The following is a 21,629-nucleotide window of genomic DNA, read 5'->3' as shown; positions in this document are numbered from 1 at the left end:
TACAAATAAGGAATCCTACTTCGCGGAATTTCATTTATCACGGTAGGGTCTAGAACCGATTAACCGCGATAAACGAGGGTTCACTGTATAGGGTTTCTGAAGTTATAAACCTTTACAGGGGCAGATAATCTCATCTTTGTTTGTCCCAAGAAACAAATGGTGGGTGTGCGGTTAGTGTCCAGCACTGGTAGATTTCCTTAAGTATTTTAAGATGGATATTTTTTTAACATAAGGCCTGGGATTGAGAGTCAAACACAATAATTCATGGCCATAAAATGCATGTTGCTTCTACCAAATAGTGCTCACTAGGAGTCAAAAGACCTTAGTACATTTATTCATTCCACAGGTTTTTACCGAACACCTACAATGTGGCAAATAGGATGTCCTTTTCCAGGACACCATGGTTGGAAAGTTCAAGGGTAGCAAAAAAGAGTAAGACCCATGACAAGGTGGACTGACACAATAGTTGATCATGTGAGGAACTGAGAGAAAGCTAGGGTGATAAGCCAAGGGAGCAGGGGGTTGGGTGGATGCTGGCCAGAGATGTGGTTGGAGAGTACAAAGAGGTGAGATCCTTTGGGCCTTAGTAGCCAGATATGTGGTATATATTTTATGTGTTATGGGAAGCAACTTTTTAAATAGGGAGGTGATATGATTGGTTCATTTTTGAAATTAGCATGAGGCAGTGTGGGATTGTTAGGAGGCTAGAATGACAGTCCAGACAAACCTTCCTGATTCTTCCAGCAGGGGATGGTGGTGGTGGTGGTGGTGGAGCTGAGGGGAGTGGCCTGTTCAAGGACCTTCTAGAGATAGTTGTTAGCACTGGATGAAGCCTTGGGTTCTAGATGAAGTTATATCTCAAATGAGATGGGTTGCCTCTGTTATAGACTGGGTTCCCTAGAGACACAAAGCTGGTAATGCTTGTATGAGTGTATGTAAAGAGCTTTATAGCAATAATTGACTTAAAGTAGGTAACTGCAGTCCAGTTTAAGTCCATAGGTCAGAGATAAGCTGAAGGCTTCTTTGACTTGTGTAACTTTGGAAACAGAATGAAGAAGTAGGAGAAGAAGTAGCATCCACAGCCTGGTGGATGCAGAGAGAAATGAATCCGAGGTCGCCTAAATAAATCCAAGACTGGCTAAATAAATCCAAGGTTGGCAGTCAGCTGACAGTTCCTGGGATCAGCAGTGACACCAGAGGAGATTGACAAACCAGACACAGGACCAGCAGAAGGTAAAGGGCCACAGAGACTTGGATCTGCTCAGGAGGCCACATCCCCATGGAGAGAGGCTGAGACCTGTTTAATAGGTAGGGTTTCACTCCTCCCTTCACCCTTCTCTCTTTCTGCTATCGAGTTTATGCTGATTCATAACAGCCCTCTGTGGGGTTTTAAGACTATAACTCTTTATGGGAGTAGAAAGACCAATCTTTTCTCCGGTAGAGCTGCTGGTGGTTTTGAACTCCTGATGACAGCCCAGTGTGTAACCACTACACCACCAAAACTCCCAGTTTAAATAAACTAGCACCATCACAGTGTCTCCTGTAAAAATGGGAACTATGTGAAGTCCATCATGTAAGTCTAAGTTCCACAATAATAATTTCTATAATATAACAGGAAAGAAGATTCTATTCACACAAGAACACAAATGATAAAAAAATATACAAATAAAATGAATGCATTATTGAAGGGGGAAAATGTGAATAAATAGGCATGCTTTGCTGGCTCCTAGGGGAATGGCTTATTCAAATTGTAAAACTATTAATTCCTTTCAAATTATTTGAATGGTGTAACTCAATTGCAACTATATTATTATTTGTGGGGGGGGAGGTAGGGGCAAAATTATAGAACAATCCTGAAATAAACTGGATAGTTAAATAGTTGGTGATAATGAAAGGGAAATGATCTTTGGAGATAGTAATATGGTTTTAAAAACTATAATAACTAAGATGACTTTGACACAGTAATCAGGAGAAAAAAGTCTGTGGATTAGTATGGTAGTTCTAAAAACAAATATGGCTATATATAAAATTGTGGTAAAAATTAAAGGTGCCATTTCATATGAGTTAGAATAATTATGAGTTACATAATGAGTTACATAATGCTAGGAGTGGTGTTGGAATATCTGGCATAATAAATTGTAAGAATTGACATGCAACTTACACAAAGAAAGGCTCAACAAATTTAATATTTTGTATGCCAAAAATTCTGAGAATTTTATTGATGAATATTTTAAAACCATGAGGTAAGGAGATAAGTTTTAAAAGGATGACATTACTAACAGAAAGCACAAAAAAATTCAGGCCCTCTGTAATTGAATGCTAAAAAAATTAAAGGCAAAATTTGGAGACATATAGTTGACACATTATTTTAACAAATGATAACTCTATAACAAACCCTGAAAGAAGATTATTAACGTGAATCATTAAAATGAGAAACAGAAAACCCCATTGCCATTGGGTCTCTCCTGACTCATAGCACTGTGCATATATGGCTCCTTTCCAAGGCTGTGATCCTTGCACCTTTCTTCTGAGGAGTGGCTGGGGGTTTGAACCTTTGACTTTGAGGTGAGCAGTCCAGAATTAAAACAAATGCCAAAAGGAGAGACAGAAACCCACACAGAGAAATATTCCACCACAGTAAAAATTAAAGGACAAACTAAAATATGAATGATATCTTGTTTCCTTTCCCAGTGGGCAACAAGATAAGTAATAAAATGTCTATAACATGGCAATACCCAGTATTGGTAATAGCATATGGAAAAGATCTCTTTAATATATTGCTTGTGGGAATGAAAACTCATACATCCTTCCTCGAAGGCAATTTTTGTCAGTATTTTAAAAATGAGTATCTTGTTTCTAGGAATTTACTCTAGAGAAATAAATATATGTAAAAGAATTCAGCAATTAGGATTTATTTATCATGGCCCTCTCTGTAAGACCTATCATGTTTCATATAAGGGATTGATTATATATGCTGTGGTATATCTCCCCAGCAGGAAAACCAAATTAAGCATTAAAGATGACGTGGTAGAGTTGTGTTTATTGATACAGACAGGCCTCCTCCTAGTATTTCAAATGAAAATGTGAAAGGGATGAAACAGTTCGTGAAGCAGGACCTTGACCTGCACGTCTCTTGTAGATTGAGGGTGCAGGAGTCTGGGCATAGCAGATGTTCTGTAAAGTCTTCCCTGAGGTAATACAGGCCGACTTGCTTTTGCCCTTTTTCATTTACCTAATGAAAAATTAAAAATAAATTCTATAGGCTTGGAGTTAAGAACACAAATAATTTGCATTCATCTAATAACCTAAAGGCTGATGGTTCAAACCCACCCTGTAGCACCATGGAAGAGGTCCAGAAAGATTACAGAAACCCCCATGGCGCAGGTCTGCTCTATAAGCTGTGGGGTCACTATGTGTCAGCGTTCTGGAGTTCAATGGACTTGTGTGTATCCCGACTGAACTAAGATTGCTTGACTTTGTACATAGTAACCAAGCCTTGGCTTTTAACCCATAGAATGTATATCATCCTGCCTATCTAATGGATAATTCTGTGAAGGGGGTGCTAGAGAGTACATAACCTACTTTTGTCACAGTTCTTATTGTTGTTGATCTTTTTTTTATCAATAACCAAACTACTGTTTTAAAGTAGAATGAATTGAACATAATGCGGTGTGGCTTGGAAAAACAACCATCAGTTTCTCTTCTGGAGGGTCCCAAACCATAGAGGCTGCTTCTCTGTGATCACCCATCGCAGACAGGACTTCGGGATTTCACAATGTGAGCTGCCTCCTTCCAGGACAAGGCAGTGACCACTCCTGGCCAGGATTATTAAACCTTCCCAATGTGACTACTTTTGAGAGTCCTACATGCCTTACCTTGTCAGTTGGTCAGCTGTGACTCTGATGGGGGAACATAGGCTAAGATTAGCACACAAGAACACCTTAAAATAGTCCCAGTGTGGTTTACCCACACCTTGAATGATGAATAATCAAATCACAGCCTGAGAAAGCAATGGGGAGGGTCTGGGTTTGGTTCAAAGGGTTTGTGGTGCAAACACAGCACATGTGACTCCTTCTGAAATATGGAGAGTTGGTGGGTGATTCATCACCAAATATGTCTTTGTTTAAACCTATGATCGTGCCTGCATGTCCCAGGAATGATACTTGTCAAAATTGTGTGATGTAAACTCTTATTTAGTCACGCATCCGGTTACCCAGGGGTTAGGCGAGGAGGGCGGATTAGTTATATTGTAGAAGTTGTTGTTGTTAGGTGTCGCCGAGCTGGTTCTTGCTCATATGGGCCCTATGTACAATGGAATGAAACACTGCCAGGTGCTGTGCCAGCCTCATAGTTGTTGTGCTTGAGCCACCGGTGCAACCACTGTGCCAACCCATCTTGTTGAGGACCGTCCTACTTTTCGCTGCCCTGCTACTTTACAAAGCATGATGTCTTTCTCCAGAGACTGGTCTCTCCTGACAACACGCTGGAAGTACATGAGACAAAGTCTTGCTACCCTTGTTTCTAAGGAGCATTCTGGCCATACTTCTTCCAAGGCAGACTTCTCGGTCCTTTTGGCAGTCCATGGTACAGCCGACACTCTTCTCTAACACCACAATTTAAATGCACTGATGCTTCTTCAGTTGTTCTTATTCAATGTCCTACTTTCACATGCATATGAGGCAATTAATAGTACCATGGCTTGGGTCAGGCACATCTCAGTCCTTGAAGTCACATCCTTACATTTCAGTACTCTAAAGAGGTCTTGTGTGGCAGATTTACCTAATGCAACTCATATTTTGATCCCTCGACTGCTGCTTCCATGAGCATTGATTATGGATCTGAGCAAGGTGAGATCCTTGACAACTTTGATCTTTTCTCTGTTTATAACAGTCTAGCTGTGAGGATTTTGGTCTTCTTTTTGTCATCCACACTGAAGGCTGCAATCTTTGATCCTCATCAGCCAGTGTTTCAAGTCCTCCTTATTTTCTGTGTATCTTGAGTTGTTAATAAGCCTTGCTTCAATCCGGATGCCCCATTCTTCTTCATGTAATTCTGCTTCTCTGGGGATTAGCTCAATATCTTAGAAGAGGACCCAATGATTGTGGGCTAAACTCTTGTCTCTTCATCTCCGTTCTTCCTCCTCCTTGTCTGTGAAACAAGCTCACCCACTGCTATCTAGCTTTTCATCTGGGAATGGGCACACTGAACAGTGGGCGAAGAGTGCTTTCCCAACTTTGTTACATATTTCTGATCCCTTTAAACACCTTCTTCCATGGAAAGGCTGTGAGGAGTCGGAGGGTAATGAGTTATACACCTCTCTGACTAGTTAAGGAATATCACAGAGTTTCTTAAAAAGGGCTTTCCATCCAGTCCTTGATGCTATAAGTTAAGTAAGCTGATAAATCCCTGCAACTGGCGTGTGGAATCTCAACTCCACCCCCCAGGCATTCATTTTGAGTCACAATAGAAAAGCTGGATTTAATAAGATCTATGGAGGCTGCAAGTGGGATATTTAACTTAATATGGAAAAATATAAAATAATGGCAACTAGGTCCACAATGGCAAAAAGGATTAGGACTTAAATGGAGACAGACTTGCAGACAATGAAAGGAAGAGGATCGGGCAGTAATAGTATTTTTAAACCCCAACCCATCGGCGCCACATCTGGCAGTAATTAGGAGGCCAAGGGAATACCACAATGTATCAACTGAGGGCAAGGATGGAAGGGAGGGTTTGATAGGCTCTGGGGAACTGGCTGGTCTCAGACAGGAAGGGGAGGGCTTGCAGGAAGCAGTCCCTAAAGTCATAAAGAGCGATGTGGAGCCTCCTGTTAGGTGGCCAGCTGATGGACACACAGATGGAAGACTGCGCGGTAGAGTGAGAGAGTGAATGATGAGGGATGGTCAGGCCCACCCATCCTGATGACCTATTGGTAGGGAAGGTCCCACCACCTTTCTTCAGGCATTCCAGTTTAACTCCCTGTGGGGCTTATTGTCTACCTGCACCTGCTAAGTTACATTCATCATCTCCAACCTAGACTCTGAAGGCATCAGCCATTCGGTAGTGTCCTTCTGAGGGAGAAGCCCTACATCTTCCGTAAGGGCCTGCAATGGAGTCTTTTCTCTTCCAGCCTTTTGCTTCCTAGGCAGGCCAAGCACATGCAGACACACAGCTTTTGGACTTCAGCACTCGGTTCTCCAAGTCTTGCCATGCTGTCCCATTGCAGAACTAGGACACATACCAGCTGGGTTTAAAAGAAGTGTGGTTGGATGCTTTTCAAGGCTCATCTGAACTTTAGTTGTGTATTTTGCGTGCACGCACGCATTTTTCTGGTTCATGCTTGGAGCCTGAGCAGGGATCCTTTCTTTTCCATTTGTTTTGCAGAACACCAGGTGCAGAGAGGACTGGTCAGCACTCTTAGGTAGTTAGGATTTCTATGGAAACATGGCAATGAACTGTAGAAAAAAGAACCACAGGATCACATAGACCCGCTGAGCTTTGGAATCTGAATTCAAATGCAGCTCTTCCTTGGCATTTGAAATAAACACAGTATCCCAGGAGGACGGGAAGAGCATAATCCACAGGGTGCCTTTGCCGAGCCAGGCCTCTGTGGGGTTGGGGTGAAGCCATGAGGTAGAGAGGAAAGATCAGATTGAAGAGGTTAGCCAAGTCCATTCTCAAAAAGAAGCACAAAAAACTCAAACTCCCTGTCACTGAGACTAGCTGGACTCATTGCTATCTTGTAGGATACCATAGAATTGCCCCCCTAGGGCCTCTGAGGGTGGAAATCGTACAGGATCAGGGCATCTCATCTGTCTCTGGAGGATAAACTGGTGGGTTTGACCTGCTGATCTTGTCAACAGCCCACTATGGAATCCACTATGCCACTAGAGTTCCTGAAGGGCAACTCCAAGAGCAGGAGATTAACGCTTATGGATCACTGAGAGGCTTATAGTACCCTCCAGTCAGAAGAACATAGCTATTGGAGTGCACATTTCTTATTTTAAATAACACCTGAATTTTAATTTTTTTGGTTTTAATCTTTACTTTCATAGTTATCAATATGTATAACAACCAAAATATATTTAAAAAATATAAAATTTGCAATGTTTTAAAAAAAGGTAACCAAAATGTCACATTTATAATTTTGGACTAGATACGTTTCAATTAAATGTTATTAAAACGTTGCCCACGGCGTTATAGGGATAAGGATAAGCCAAGAATTCCTTACTATTGAATTGTTCGCTTGGTCCGGGGCCTCCTAATAGACATGCATGGCCACTTACTGCCTTTAATAGGACACTGGATGCCATGCTTCTGAGATTTCTTTCCCAGTTGTCTTTCAGCACACTTCCTAGAGGCTAAGATCCTTGTTTGCGAGCTCAGACATTTGTCTGAGGACTAAAGCGAAACAGGAACGGTTTAGGATATGGAGAGAGGTGGTCTCCATCCAAGGTCTTTACTACTGGGCCATAGGCTCATACATTCTTGTGGGTAGTCAGACAAAACACAAAATAAATGAAGTAATATTGATGTAGCATGATGGATGGTGATAAGTGCTGTGTGAATGAAAACCTAGGGGTTTGGGGAAGCAGTAGTGGGGAGAGAGTGGCAAGTTGATGGTCTTGAAAAATCCAGATATCTGGGCAACAAACAGGCAGAATTTGGACATCTGAGTGACTATTTTCAATTTTGTGGCAGCAGTTCTGTATGTATTCATTTTGTGTGACTAATAATATTGTCTTAGATTTGTGTAAACAAACCAAAACAACCAGACCAAAGGAAACCTAGTGCCATCCAGTTGATTCCAGCTCACACTCAACTTATATAGTGTTTCAGGAGGCTGCATACCCTTTCGGGAGCAGACAGCCTCACCTTTTCTCTGCCATAGAAGCTAATGGGCTTGAACCACCGAACTTGCAGCTAGCAGTCCAATGATTGTCCCACAGGGCCGCTGGGGTTCCTTTAGATTTGTGTAGCACATTACAATTTTCAGAGAACTTACCAATCTATTATTCAGACTCCTGAGTTTAAATTGACTCAATGGCAGTGAATTTGGTTTTCTGGTTTAGCACCTTCCCCCATCTCATGTAGGCATGGATCTGAGGGTTATGGAGTTTAGGCTTCTGAATGCAGTAGGTGTTAAGCTAGTTTTTCCAGCTTATGAGTCATTTACAGAGAAATGACTCAATCATTCCCCTCAAAACCGAAGGGGCAAGAGAGCTCCTCAATGACCTGGTAGACTGTCAAGAGGTTTTGGAATGAGCTAGAGTGTTGACAACACCAGTTTAGTAACAACATATCACCATGCTAGCTAGTATCCAAGGTGCCCTGCTGGGACCATGGTTATGCATTCAGTGGCTAACAAGAAGGTTGGCTTTTTGAACTCACACAGCTGCTCTGTGGGAGAAAGACCTGGTGATCTCCTTTGAAGATGCTTAAATCCCTCAAGCCACTGCCATCGAGCTGATCCTGACTCCTCATGCCTACGAGTCGAGTTTTCAAGACTGGGAGACCAAGAGGTGCTGTAACAGACCACCTCCTCTCTCTCCCTAGGAAGCAGCAGGTGGGTCTAAACAGTCCAGCGCTGAGCCCACAGTGCCTTCAGGAGTCCTAGAAAACCCAAGAGGGGCTGCTCAACCCTGTCCTATGGGATTTCTATGACTCAAAAATTAAGTAGATGGCACCTAAGGTAACATGCTGATATTCCTTTCTTTTTGACACATATAGAACATATAAGTGGCAGAGAGCTCCTTGGTTTGGGACATTTGACAATCAGGGTACCTCCCGCCCCCCAACTCTGTCCTCTAGACTCTAGCAACCCACCTGCGCCTCAGCTGTACTTTTTCCTTGGCTCATCCAATTCAACTTGTATATGTGAAACTCACCCTTCTTTTTCTGCCCCTCCCAACCCGGCTTCTCCTCTTGAAAAGCTTGAAGTTTGGATGATTCTGTAGATTCTGCCTACCTAGCCTGGCCCCCTCCTGCCCCCTCCCCCCACATTTAGAAATCTAGCCTTTCTTCCTGTCTTGCCTTTAATTCGTCTGGAGCCATGAGAAACCCATGTCTGAACAGTCTGATGACCTGCTCTCTGCTCACCTCGACTTCCATCTTCGGTGGGCTTACACCCGGTGTTTCAACCCAGCCAGTCCGGCAATGCTAGCATCTTTCCTTTCTTTGTTTGCTTTCCTCATCACCCCTCCCACCCGCCGCCTCTCTCTTGGCTCTCTCTAAATCTGATTCATCCTTCAAACTCTTGTTGAAAAGCAGCCTGCTTAAAGATAGAACTTCCAGATAAGATAAAGGATGCCCAGCTCAAGTTGAATATTAGATAAACAAATATTTACTTAGCATATCGCTAGGGACATATCTGAAATTCAGATGATCTGACTGAGAGTTCTGTTTTTATTTGCAAAATCAGGTACTCCTCCTCCAGGAAATCGCCTGTGACTACTCCTTGCCACCCAGATCTAGCTCAGTGGAGGGCCTGTAGCATTTATTGGCTCTATAGCATTTACTCACAGCCTTGGTTTAAAAAAGAGGGTAAAACTGGGCTCACAGGGGTTTTAATGGCTGAGTTCTTTGGCTGTAGACCAGCAGCAGGTCTTTTATTCTGAGGCCCGGCTGGGTGAAAGCTCCAATCCTTTCGTCAGGAATTAATGGGGTTAACCAGCTGCATCACGGGGAATCCAGAGTGTAACTGTAAATGAAAAGCCAGTACTATTCGCGCTCTTGAATCCAGTGGTTACTGCAAACATACCACGGAGCAGGCAGGGTGTAGGGGTCGGTGAAAGCCAAGAGGCAAAGTGGCTGCTGCTCGGAAGGAGCACCCAGCACTGCAGCCCCACAGCCCCACCAGCACACGTCACAGTGTAATTGTACTCGTGAGGGGGGAAAGGAGGGTGGAGATGGTGGGCCCATTCCAGAGATGTGAAGATCACGAAATCACTACCATCTGGTGGCCACACTGGGCATGCAGAATGACATCGATTGCCAACGCTATCGGCTTGATTTCCACTCATCGTGATGCGATAGGACAGGGTCTATCTGCCCCACGTGTCTCTGTGGAGGACTAATCTTTCTTCATATGGTTTGTATATTCCCGTCTCTGTACCTCCCACCAAAAGGTTGGGCGGGACTATGCAAATCAGGCTCAGAGAACACTAAGAGAAGGGATTGGCCAAGATTAGTTGCTGGGCTCCCTGACTAGAAAGATGAGCTGAGAGAAATCCCAGAACTCTCGGAAGAAGAGCATGTTCAAGAATATCTGTCTGATGAGGGGGAAGCTGGGACCAGAGGTAGCGGAGCCTGTGACACGAAGACTGTGGGACCGAGCCAAGGAGCCAGGCTGAGACCAGAGGCCAAGGCAAGGAGTCCGGGAGACAGAAACGAGGAGCGAGACTCTGGGCTGCCTTCCTGGCCCACAGAAGGAGATGCCAAGGACCACGTGGCTGAGAGGCTGACTGGAGAGAGACTTGGCTGCTGGCTGAGGAGAGGTGTTGCTGCATTCTTTCTGCTTGCTGATCCTGTTGAATGGTAACCTAGAAGCCCCCCCAATAAACCCCCTTCATCATGAGCAATGTCTGCGTTCCGGGTGGCCATTGCAATGGATTATTGAACCCAGCCTCGCAGAAGAGGATGGGAGGCAGAGGAAGCAGGGCTGACCCCAGCCTTGTGGCAATAGGGAAGCCAGAGGAGGTCAGATACAGCCCTCTCACCGTTTTTTCTATTTCCAAGGTTGTAAATCTTGACAGAAACCGACGACCACTCCATTCTCCCAGAAAGTCAGGGAGGGTTTAAAACTTCTGACCTTCTGGTTGGCAGCCGAGCACTCACCCTCTTCGCCATCAGGGCTCCTGTGTGCGGGCTGATAGAGTGAGAGAAATCAACATTTCTGGCCTGGGCCCCAGCAGGAATGGAAGGGACATTTGTCACGTTCGAGGGGCAAGAGGACAAGCAGGTTTGGGGGGCTGGGGATTCTGAAGAGACACATCTGGTGGTGTTTTAGCTCACATTTGGCAGCCATTAGCGTTTTCGATATTCTGTTAGTTGCATTCGGATGCGCCAGGCACTCTTTCCATGTGGCCTCTCATCTTTCTGAGGTCTTGGACCCCATTAACAGTCTGGGTCTGCCCCAGCACCTTCCAGTTGTTAACACTCCTTGCAAATTCACCTCACTCAACATGGGTCCCGCTAAGCCTGCTATGGCCCGCCCGCTGGGCTCAGCCTGGCAGGAGAGCTGAGCTGGGCCACATATTTAACCGGAAGCTGTATTTCTCCTTTGGGAAATACCCGAGGTGACCTTGCCCCTGCTGGGAGGGAAGATCCTGCTGCACATTCAGCCTCAGGAGGCCGCAGGTCAGGGGTGGTGACCGGCCCGCCGAGCCCTGTGTTCTCTCTCTGCAGAGCCCCATGATCCTTCCACAGGGAGGCCTTCCCTCCAATGCAGAGAGAGCGCCTTGTCTCTTCCTGCACTAAGGCAGGCCCACGGCACAACCATCTCTGAGACAAGGGAGTGCGGTGTGAGCATGCTCCCCGGGGTTACCGGGCCCCAGAGACCAGAGGCCGTTCTCTCCTCCTCCTCCTTATTTTTTTTTTTTTTTCCTTCTTTCCGTCCCCTGAATGGTGTTCTTTGCTCTCAAGTTAACTCACGCGCTGGATGGGGTCCAAGTACATTCTGTTCCTTGATTTCCAGCCAGACTTCACTCAGTTGTGGTGCATTCTCTCGTCCACTCCTCTCCTTCCCGGTCCCTGTCTCTCTTTTCCTAGTTCCTTCAGCCCCTCCATGTGACTGACCCGCGAGAGCGCCAACCCTCCCGGCCATAGGTAGGGAGGTCTTCCCAGGTGCCAGGCCCTCACCCAGCCGAGGCCTGCTCTGCAAAGTCGGTCTGCACCCCGCTGCTGCTGCAGCAGCGAGCGCTTGAACTCTGCGCCCAGCCAAATGACTTCCAGATGTGTAAACTCTCGCCTCCCTCTGTGCTCTGACTGTAGCCCTGCCAGCGTCCATCTGCAGACTTGCAGCGCACAGGAAACATGGAAAACCTATCTGCGACAACATCTGCTGCCTCCTCCCAGCCCTCCCGCTCTGCTTTCCTGGACTTTGCCCTATATTTCATCTCCTCTCCTAAACAAATCCGTTCAAGAATCCCAGCACAATGCTGGCTTTCTTGGGCCCCCGGTGCCAGCGCGCCTTGTGTCACAGCAGAGCCTGTTCTTAGCTCTCTGGGCAGTTGACCACACGCACCGCTGGAATCACGAACGAGGCTTTATTGGACCAGCGCAGGGAGGAAAGACCTGGGTCTGGGTCTTCTCCTCTGGGCCAGTGTGCCAGCCAAAGGCTGCAGAGAAAGCACGTGCCTGTCAGGAGGGTGGAGCAGAAGCTAGCGAGGCAAACGCGGGTCATCACGAAGAGTTCCTGGGTGGGGGTGCAGGGGGGACGGGACTGGGGTCTTCCTTTTGCAGGAAACCTCTTTCCCAGGAGCGTTCAGTTTCTTGGCGCACACCAGGCAGGCATCTATAAAATGAGGACTTGATTTGTGTAGGGTGGGTTTCTTGCCTGCCTCCATTTCTGCCGAGTTGTGGCAACCGACAAACTGAGAGGTCAGAGGAGGACTTTCAACAACGTTACTCAAAGTGAGCGGAAAGAGTTGGAAGCCCTTCCAGTATAGCCAAGTAGAAATATATGGCCCAGTCTCTCTTCCTCTGCTAGGAAAATGATTTCATTGCACTGTAAATGCTTGACTGGAAGGCAGAACTTCTTTCTGCTTTACATCCAGGCAGACAGACACACTTTCCCCCCTGGAGGGGGGGCCAAGTGACAGAACCTGTCCAAGGAAAAGGTAGGGGACAATGGAAGGAAGCTGAGAACTGAAGTGTCCTGTCGGCTCGATGGCCTAAGAGAAGAGCAATTACAGGTGAGGGGTCCCTTCTGGACCAGGGAAGGGCAGTACATAGGCCTACATTGGAGGCAGGGAAGATAACGGGGCTAAAAAGGATGGCTTCCCCTCAATCAATGCGCTCTGGGTCTTTGAAGTGCCAGAGTCCAGGTACACAGATAAGGAGCTATGGTGTCTCCATTGCTGCTGCCAATTTCAGCTCTCTGAGTCCTAGCTTCATTGATTTACTTGCATATTTTATTTATTTGCTCTTTGCAGTTGTCCATCTACCTTGTCCCTTGGAAGACCGTGCTCTATGGCTAGACATGAGCACATGCGCCAAGCAAAGCATTGCCAGGGTGCATCTGTGCACAGCTGATCCAAGCCCGGGACATTGTGCCGTGGCAACAGCTGAATAAAAAGTAGGAGTTGACAGGCTATGAAATGAACACAATATGTATCTGACACACCCATCTATGACAGGAGTCAGATGGCCCCCGTTTGATGATCACTCTGGTGTTCATGGCTTTGTATAATCCTCTCCCCTTGGATAACTCACTTCGAATCAGTGATGTGTGGGAACCTGTCACATCTGTGATTGGATTACAAACATTTGTGACTTTTGTCTTGCTAGCAGCTCCTTTCCTGTGCACTCTCATGGAGGTCCCCATGGCAGAGAAGGGACAGTGACTTCAGACAAGGAGCCAGCAAGAAATAGAGGCCCTTTGCCCCATAGTCATTGAGGAAATATACCTGGCCAACAGCCATAGGCTTGGATTTAGAAGCCGACCCTGCCAGTTGAACTTTCAGATGAGACCCGGCGCTGGCTAACACCTTGAATGCCACCTCAAGAGACTGTAAAGCAGAGAATTAGCTAGGCTGTGCCTGAATTCCTGACCCACCGAAATGGTGAGATAAATAAACAAACACACGTGTAGGTATACACGTGCTATATTCTGTTAAGTGAAAGAGCGTTAAGTGATTTGGATGTTGTGTAAATTCCTTATGATATTTAATCAGTCCTCAGATTATAAATAAGTTCCATTCCTAAATACATCTTTAAGACAAATTTATATGCCAGTCATTATAGTTAAATAGGGTGCATACCTACTGTCAGTCAGATGTGGCAATTCGAGTTCATGTCAACTTGCACTTGTGTACAGATGGAGTCCAACCTGTCAATCAGGTCACAGCCTGCAGATGCCTCCTTGGAGTTGTGGGTGCCTGCCATGTTTCCGCGACCGTGGTCCACACGAGTCAGCACCGGGGATCCTGTGATCTCCCTGCATGCCTCTCCATCCCTCTGTGTCATCGGCCTCTGCAGAAGCCTCTGAGGAACATCAGACCCATAGATTTAAGTTGGAGAGGGCTGTGTTGCCTTCTTGATATAAAATTGATTCTTAATATAGAGGTCTTTCTTATACAGATATATGTGTCATTTGTTTTGTTTGTCTCGACAACCCAGCCTAACACACCAAATGTTTCTCTTCATGTGTCATGCATACTGCATCTTTCTATGTATAAAAATCATGAAAGAAACACTTCCAGATACACTAAAATATCTTTAACATAATACAGCAACAACAATATTTTCACAGCTACTGCAAAGTACAACTGTTTAGTGTTATGATCCTTTTGTGTGTACCTCCAAATTTTAATATAATACTGAAATTGGGAACACAGATATATGTACATATAGTTGTATGTTATAAAAATGGATGTTATACAGCACATGACTGGATGAATATATATTTTGGCTTGAAACTGTGTTTACGTAATGTTCACACTTATATACAGATGTATAGACACATGTTGTTGGTGTTAGGTGCCTTTGAGTTTGTATGGACTCAGAGTGATCCTGTGTACGACAGAACGAAACGCTGCCTGGTCCGGTGCCATCCTCATGATGGTTGTGCTTGAGTCCATTGGGGCAGCCACTGGGTCACGCCCTCTCCTTGATGCTCCTCCTCTTTTTTGCTGACCTTTTATTTTACCAGCATGATGTCCCTTTCTAGGGACTGGTCTTTCCTGATAACATGCCCACCCTTCTCCTCGCTCTGAGGAGTGGTCCGGTTGTGCTTCTTTCCAAGACCGTTTTGTTCATTTTGTTTTGTTTGCAGTCCATGGACTGTCGATTTTCTTGCCAACAGCAATAATGAAAAATGCATCAGTACTTCTGCGGGCTTCCTTATTCATTGTCCAAGTGTCAGTGGCATATGTAGGTATACATATATACACACTCGTGTCTGGTTTTAAGCCACTATATTTGAGGATCATGACCAAAAGATCTGGTTTGCTGGTAAGCAATAGATGACTAATAGGCATGCATTTTGTGTCCTCGACGTTCTGCTCATGGAGACCTCCTCTGTACCGGAATGGAAGTGTGTTCCACAGGGTTGCCAACGGCTGAGTTTTCAGAAGCAGATTGCCAGGCCTTTCTTCCAAGGTGCCTCTGGGTAGATTTGAACCTCCAATCTTTTGGTTATCAGCCAAGTGCATTAACTATCTGCACCATCCAGGGGGTGCCATGACTTGGCATTGACTGCATGGCAACTAGATCATCAGGATAGTCTTTTGGGGGGTTTAAGTGACAAATTCGTCTGAACTGTTATATATTGGAAAGTGCTCCTTTATGGGGGTCACATGATGTGGTACTTGTGTTTGCAAACTACGAGAGGATCTCACTCTGTGTTCTCATTAAGCAGTTATGTGATCACAAGACGTTGTCAAGTGTAAGCGAAAGCTGACTTCAGTTGTCTTGGAATAGAGGCGTATGTTTAAACACTAACACTATAATATTGAACTGCATAATGTGTACTTTGCTTACTCCCAGGAACTCATTTCCCTGAATTCACTGGGGGGAATAAGGACTATAATGGATTCTCGTCAAGCTGTCATGGGTTGGTTGGTAGGGTGGATGTGTGTGGGCATGTATGCAAGTCCTGAATGATTTCCCCATAACTTGGTTTCATTAACTTGTTGACTGAACGTATCACATTCATTCTATTACTGTGTCATAAGTAAACTGGGCTCAAAGGACATGTTTAAATTCAGTACTGGTTTAGCGTGGCACGAGTAATGAAATGGAGGGAAAGACAAAATGGTAGTTGGAATGATTTGTTGAATATTTGAAAAACTCCAGTGAGTGAGCCTGGCTGGGTTAGGAAGATGATGAGCTGGGTGGCATCCCCCAACTGAGCCATGCACGTCAGCAGCCACAAGGCTGGGGAGGGATGCAGGCTCGGTGCTACCATTGCAGTTTCTCATAAACTGACATTTGGAGTGCAAGGAAACTTCCATGTTGGCTGTTTAATAACAAGCAATATGCCAGTTGAACGAAAACATGTCTGTAGGTTGGTTCTGTTCTGTGAGACATCAGTTTGGAGGAACCGCATATCTGGAATGTGGAAAAGAAGGAAAAATGAATTTGCTTTTACCGAGTGTCTATGACCCATGGTTTTCACCAAATCCTGGTACACCTGGAATGTCAACTTGCATTTTCTGACATGTAAACGGAAAGCCAGGGGAGGGGGTGGCATGAACTATGTAGCGGATCTAAGCCACACGGAACAAGATAAAAAGGCAGAGTCAAGTCCAGGTCTTTAGATTCCTGCATCTCTGTTCTTTCCACTCCACCAGGCCGAGGCCACCGCTTGAAATGATAAGGGAAATTGCTCCATTTGCCTTCGGGAGTATGCTCCCGCAATGACATTAAAGTGCAATATTCTTGTCTCTCCCGACGTTGTTACCCCATAGCATAAGTGGAACCGTTTCATTGGTATTCACAATTGCTTGGGAAGTGTCTTTAGGGTGCTTCCCTGTGCAGTACTCTGAGAACCTCATCCATAGAATGTGTGCAATCTCTGCCTTTCAGCAGTGTTTGCTACCTCCCTCTGTAAAGATTTGAGCAACCTCTTAGAAATATTATGGGGCTGAAGAAAACAGAAAAGAGGGGCAAATTAGCTGAGAAGCCGAGAGCAGATGTGAACTGTTGTGCCGCATGTCCCACACCTGGCACTGCTTGTTTATTATGCCTGCTGTAGACAGTGCCTGCAGTCCCGGATTGCTCCCCTAGGACAGCCTGTGGGGTGGTGTTAAAAGTGGATCTGTGAAGTGGTGTGAATGGAGCTCTTGTAAACAACACCGAAGCCAAGGAGATTCAGACCCCCTGGCAGCTGGTCTCACTGGCTGCTGGCCCTAGTCCGTTTTAAAATCTCAAGAAGGTGCTTCCTTTTTGTAAGTACAGATGATTTCTTCAAGCAATTCTTGCCTAAATCTGCTTTTGATCAGTTGCCCCCCACTCTCTCCACTCGTATCTGAAGCTTCACCAATACATATTTTAAAGGTTTGGGAGCTTGCATTTCACTTGACATGTTTTGAAGATTCCATTATATTTTCAATGATCAGGAGAAAATTGTCTGGATTATTTAGACTCTAAATAAGTCTGCCTATGCAAAGTGAAAAATCATGTACTTCCATAGGAAAGTGTTTGGATGATCTTTGTGTTCATTGAGTATTAATGTGAGGAGGTAGGGCATGTTAGTAATTTGGTTGCTAAGGTAGCATTTTTTCCCCTGACTTGGAGCAAGTCACTGAGCTGGGTGAATTTTTCTTTTATTTTTTATTATTTATTTTTTAATCATTTTATTAGGGGCTCATACAACTCTTATCACAATCCATGCATACATCAATTGTGTAATGCACATTTGTACATTCATTGCCCTCATCATTCTCAAAACATTTACTCTCTACGTAATCCCTTGGCATCAGGGCCTCATTTTGTCCCCTTCCTCCCTGTCCCCCCCTCCCTCATGAACCCTTGATAATTTATAAATTATTATTTTGTCATATCTTTCCCTGTCCGATGTCTCCCTTCACCCACTTTTCTGTTGTCCGTCCTCCAGGGAGGAGGTCACATGTAGATCCTTGTAATCGGTTCCCCCTTTCCAACCCACCCTCCCTCTACCCTCCCAGTATCGCCAATCACACCACTGGTCCTGAAGGGATCATCCGCCCTGGATTCCCTGTGTTTCCAGTTCCTATCTGTACCAGTGTACATCCTCTGGTCTAGCCAGACTTGCAAGGTCGAATTGGGATCATGATAGTGGGGTGGGGGTGGGGGAGAAGCATTTAGGAACTAGAGGAAAGTATTTTTCATCGTTGGTACATCACACCCAGACTGGCTCATCCCCTTCTGAAGGCCCTTCTGTAAAGGGATGTTCAGTGGCCTACAAATGGGCTTTGGGTCTCCCCTCCGCCCTTGCCCCCTCATTCACTACGGTAAGATTTTTTTGTTCTGATGATGCTTGATACCTGATCCCTTTGACACCTCGTGATCTCACAGGCTGGTGTGCTTCTTCCATGTGGGCTTTGTTGCTTCTGAGCTAGATGGCTGCTTGTTTACCTTCAAGCCTTTAAGACCCCAGGCGCTATATCTTTTGATAGCCGGGCACCATCAGCTTTCTTCCCCACATTTGCTTATGCAGAGCTGGGTGAATTTTTCATGAAGGTCTAGAGACATAGAGTTGGGTGACTTTTAGCTTCTATATTTGTATTCACTTTCAGAAGAAGAAAAGGGAAAAGATTGGTGGATTAAAAATGATATAATTGTTTTATGAGATCATCAGATTTGTTCTATGAAAACGGAACCGGCAAAGGAATCACACTATTAAGTTTTCTCCTGTTTAACATTCTCTCTAGTTTTCACCATCATCTTCTATATCTAATTAAATTTCGGAATCAGTTAGGATGTTTTGTCTGCTGTGAATACAGACTCAAAGTAACAGTGATGGTCATGTATGTGGTTTTCTTCCATGTAAAACAGGGGCAGGCAGTCCAGGACCAGTGTGGAAGATTTAGGAGCAACAGGAACCCAGGCTCCTTCCATGTTTTTGCTCCTCCATGCTGAGTGCAGGCCTTTGATGCCAAGGTCATCTTATGGTCCAGATGATCACAAGTGCTTCCTTTCTCACTTGTGCCTTGCAGACATCAGGAGAAAGAAGGGAGATGAAGAAAAGCAGTGCCTCTCAGTAGAATCAATTTATTTTAAAGAACTTTTCTTGAAACTTTTCTCAGTAATTTTTTCTGAAGTCTTATTTACCACCTGTATCTGTAAGGGAGGTTTGCAAATAGATTTTTTTCAGCTGGCCGCATTGAAGTGGCTAGCTTTATAGTGTTTGTTGTACAGGAAGAAGGTAGAGAGGCTGTTGAATGGGCAAGCAGCAGACTCTGTGTCCCCATTGTGACTCTGTTCTACTCACTGTTCCATCCCCTCCTGACTCGTTGGGGTTATAAGAAGGACAGAGAGAACAATCCTAACAACAGGACATCTGGGTCATTGCAATCCTAGAATATTTCATTCAGGACCTACCTCTGTGTCAAATTAGGTATAGCTACATCCTTTTATGACTATAATACTCAAAAGATGTTTCCCTGTGTTTTTTCGACTATGCAAAGGTATTTGAGCATGTGAAATGTTAAGAAATTCTGGGTAGCTGTGTAAAGAATGAGAACTATCGAACACTTCATTGTACGCATGCAGAAACTGTGCCTGTACCAAACACAAGGCAGTCACTTGAGCAGAACAAGGGAACACTGCGTCGTTTAAAATCAGAGAAGGTTTGTGTGAGAGCTGTATCCTTTTACCACACTTTTCAATCTGCCAAGCAAATAATCAAAGGAGGACTCAGATTTAGGATCGGAGGAAGGAGGTTCATTCACAACCTGCAATATTTCTCACTTTGCTGGATGAAAAGCAGAAGTACTTGAAGGACTCCGTGATGATGAAGACGGAAGACTACAGCTTCCGGGAGTCAGTTACAGCTCGGCATGAAGCAAACCCACATCCTTACATCTGGACCAATCAGCAGCCTCAGGATGCACAGGGAAAAGATGGAAGTGCTCAAGGATTTCGGTTCTAAATTTGACTTGTATCCACAATCACTGCTCGTGGACACAGCAGTCAAGAGTCAAGAAATCAAAAGATGCACTGCATTGGCAAAGCTCCAAAAGACTGCTGTAAAGCAGCAACGGCGTAGCAGTGCGTTTCTTTGTTGGTTCCTTTGTTTTTCAGGGGTCAAAGGAAGGTGAGTACAGGATTTAGGAAACCGAGGGGCGTGGGGTGGCTCAGCTGAGGGGTAGAACTGTTAAGGGAAACACCTAATTCACGTCTCTACTACCCACTGCCTTCCCTTCATTTTCCAGGCTAATTTGATAAATCCATGGGGCTTGCTTAGCACAGATATAGGTCAATTTGGAGAAGACCCGCCTCCTTTACTCAATGCCCACCTCTATTGGCTGCCCTCAGTTGTATTCCCTTAGCCCCTCCCTCCACCAACCTAGAGCCAATCAGGGCACTGGTTTCTGTCTTGTTCTATTTCTCTCCACCCTGGTAATGTCCTGCCATGCTGTGGCGTGAATAATTGGGCTGCTAACCTCATGATCCAGGTTTCAAACTCGCCAGCGGCTCTGCAGGGGGAAGACTGTCCCTGTGTAAATTTATCGTTTCAGAAAACCACACGGGGCCAGTAGCATCTTTGCTTTTCAACAGTTTAAAGAGGTCTTGTGCAGCAGATTGAGCCAAATGTAATGCGTTCTTTGATCTCTTGACTCCTGCTACCACGATTATTTATTGAGTATTCAAACAAGATAAAATCCTTGACAACCTCAATCTTTTCTCTCTTTAACACATGATGTTACATGACATATCATGCTAAAAGGCAAAGGTGTTACTTTGGACACTAAGGTGCTCCAGACCCCTCGCTTTTGGGGGTACCTCCTCTTATGTATGTGAAAGTTAGAAATGAACTAAGGAAAACCTAGGAAAAATCGATGCAGTTGAACTCGAGTGCTTGGTGAAGAATACTGAACGTACCATGGACTGCCAGAAGGATAAACAGACCTGTCTCGGAAGAAGTACAACCAGAATGCTCTTTAGTGTGCAAGGATGGCGAGACTTCATCTCACATAGTCTGGGCATGTTATCAGGAGAGACCAATCCCTGCATAAAGATATCCTGCTTGCGAAAGTGAAGGGGCATTGAAAAAGAAGACCGTAGATGAGATGGATTGACGGAGTGGCTACAACAACGGATTCAGACAGAAGAACAATTGTGAAGATGGTGCCGCATCGGGTGGTGTTTCCTGCTGTTGTGCATAGGGCTGCTAAGAGTGGGGACCAGCTGGATGGCAACCAACAACAGCAACAACATGGTGAAAGATACAGCTTTCTACGCTGGTAAAGAGTTGTAGACTTGGAAACCCCCAGGAGCAGCTCTACCCTATTCCGTAGGGTCGCTATGATTCAGAATTAATTCAACGGCAGTGATTGTGGTGTGTGTGTAGTAATGGACTACCAAAGAATAAACATCAGTCTTGGAAGAAGTACAGCCACAATGCTCCTTAGAGGCAACCATGGCAAGACTTCATCTCATGTACTTTGGACTTGTCAGGAGACACCAGTTTTTGCAGAAGTATCATGCATGGTCAAGCAGAGGGGCAGTGCAAAAAAGGAAGGCCGTCAACAGGCCGACACCATGGCTACAACAATGTGCTCAAGCGCAAGAAAAATTGCGAAGATGGTACAGGACTAGGCAGGGTTGTGTTCTGTTGTGCATAGGGCTGCTATGGGTCAAAACTGACTAAATTACACCAAACAACAACATAACAACTACATATATCATATAAAATATAAAAATTTAAAAAATGAATGTAAATGAAAGGCACTCACAGCAAACTACCCACCAAGAGTGAACTA

This window comes from Echinops telfairi, unplaced genomic scaffold, assembly GCF_000313985.2.
Source record: "Echinops telfairi isolate 266 unplaced genomic scaffold, ASM31398v2 ScPeMD7_7469;HRSCAF=8507_1, whole genome shotgun sequence".
Lineage (NCBI taxonomy): Eukaryota > Metazoa > Chordata > Mammalia > Afrosoricida > Tenrecidae > Echinops > Echinops telfairi.
The sequence above is the reverse complement of the archived record's forward strand: the minus strand, read 5'-3'. Positions refer to the sequence as shown.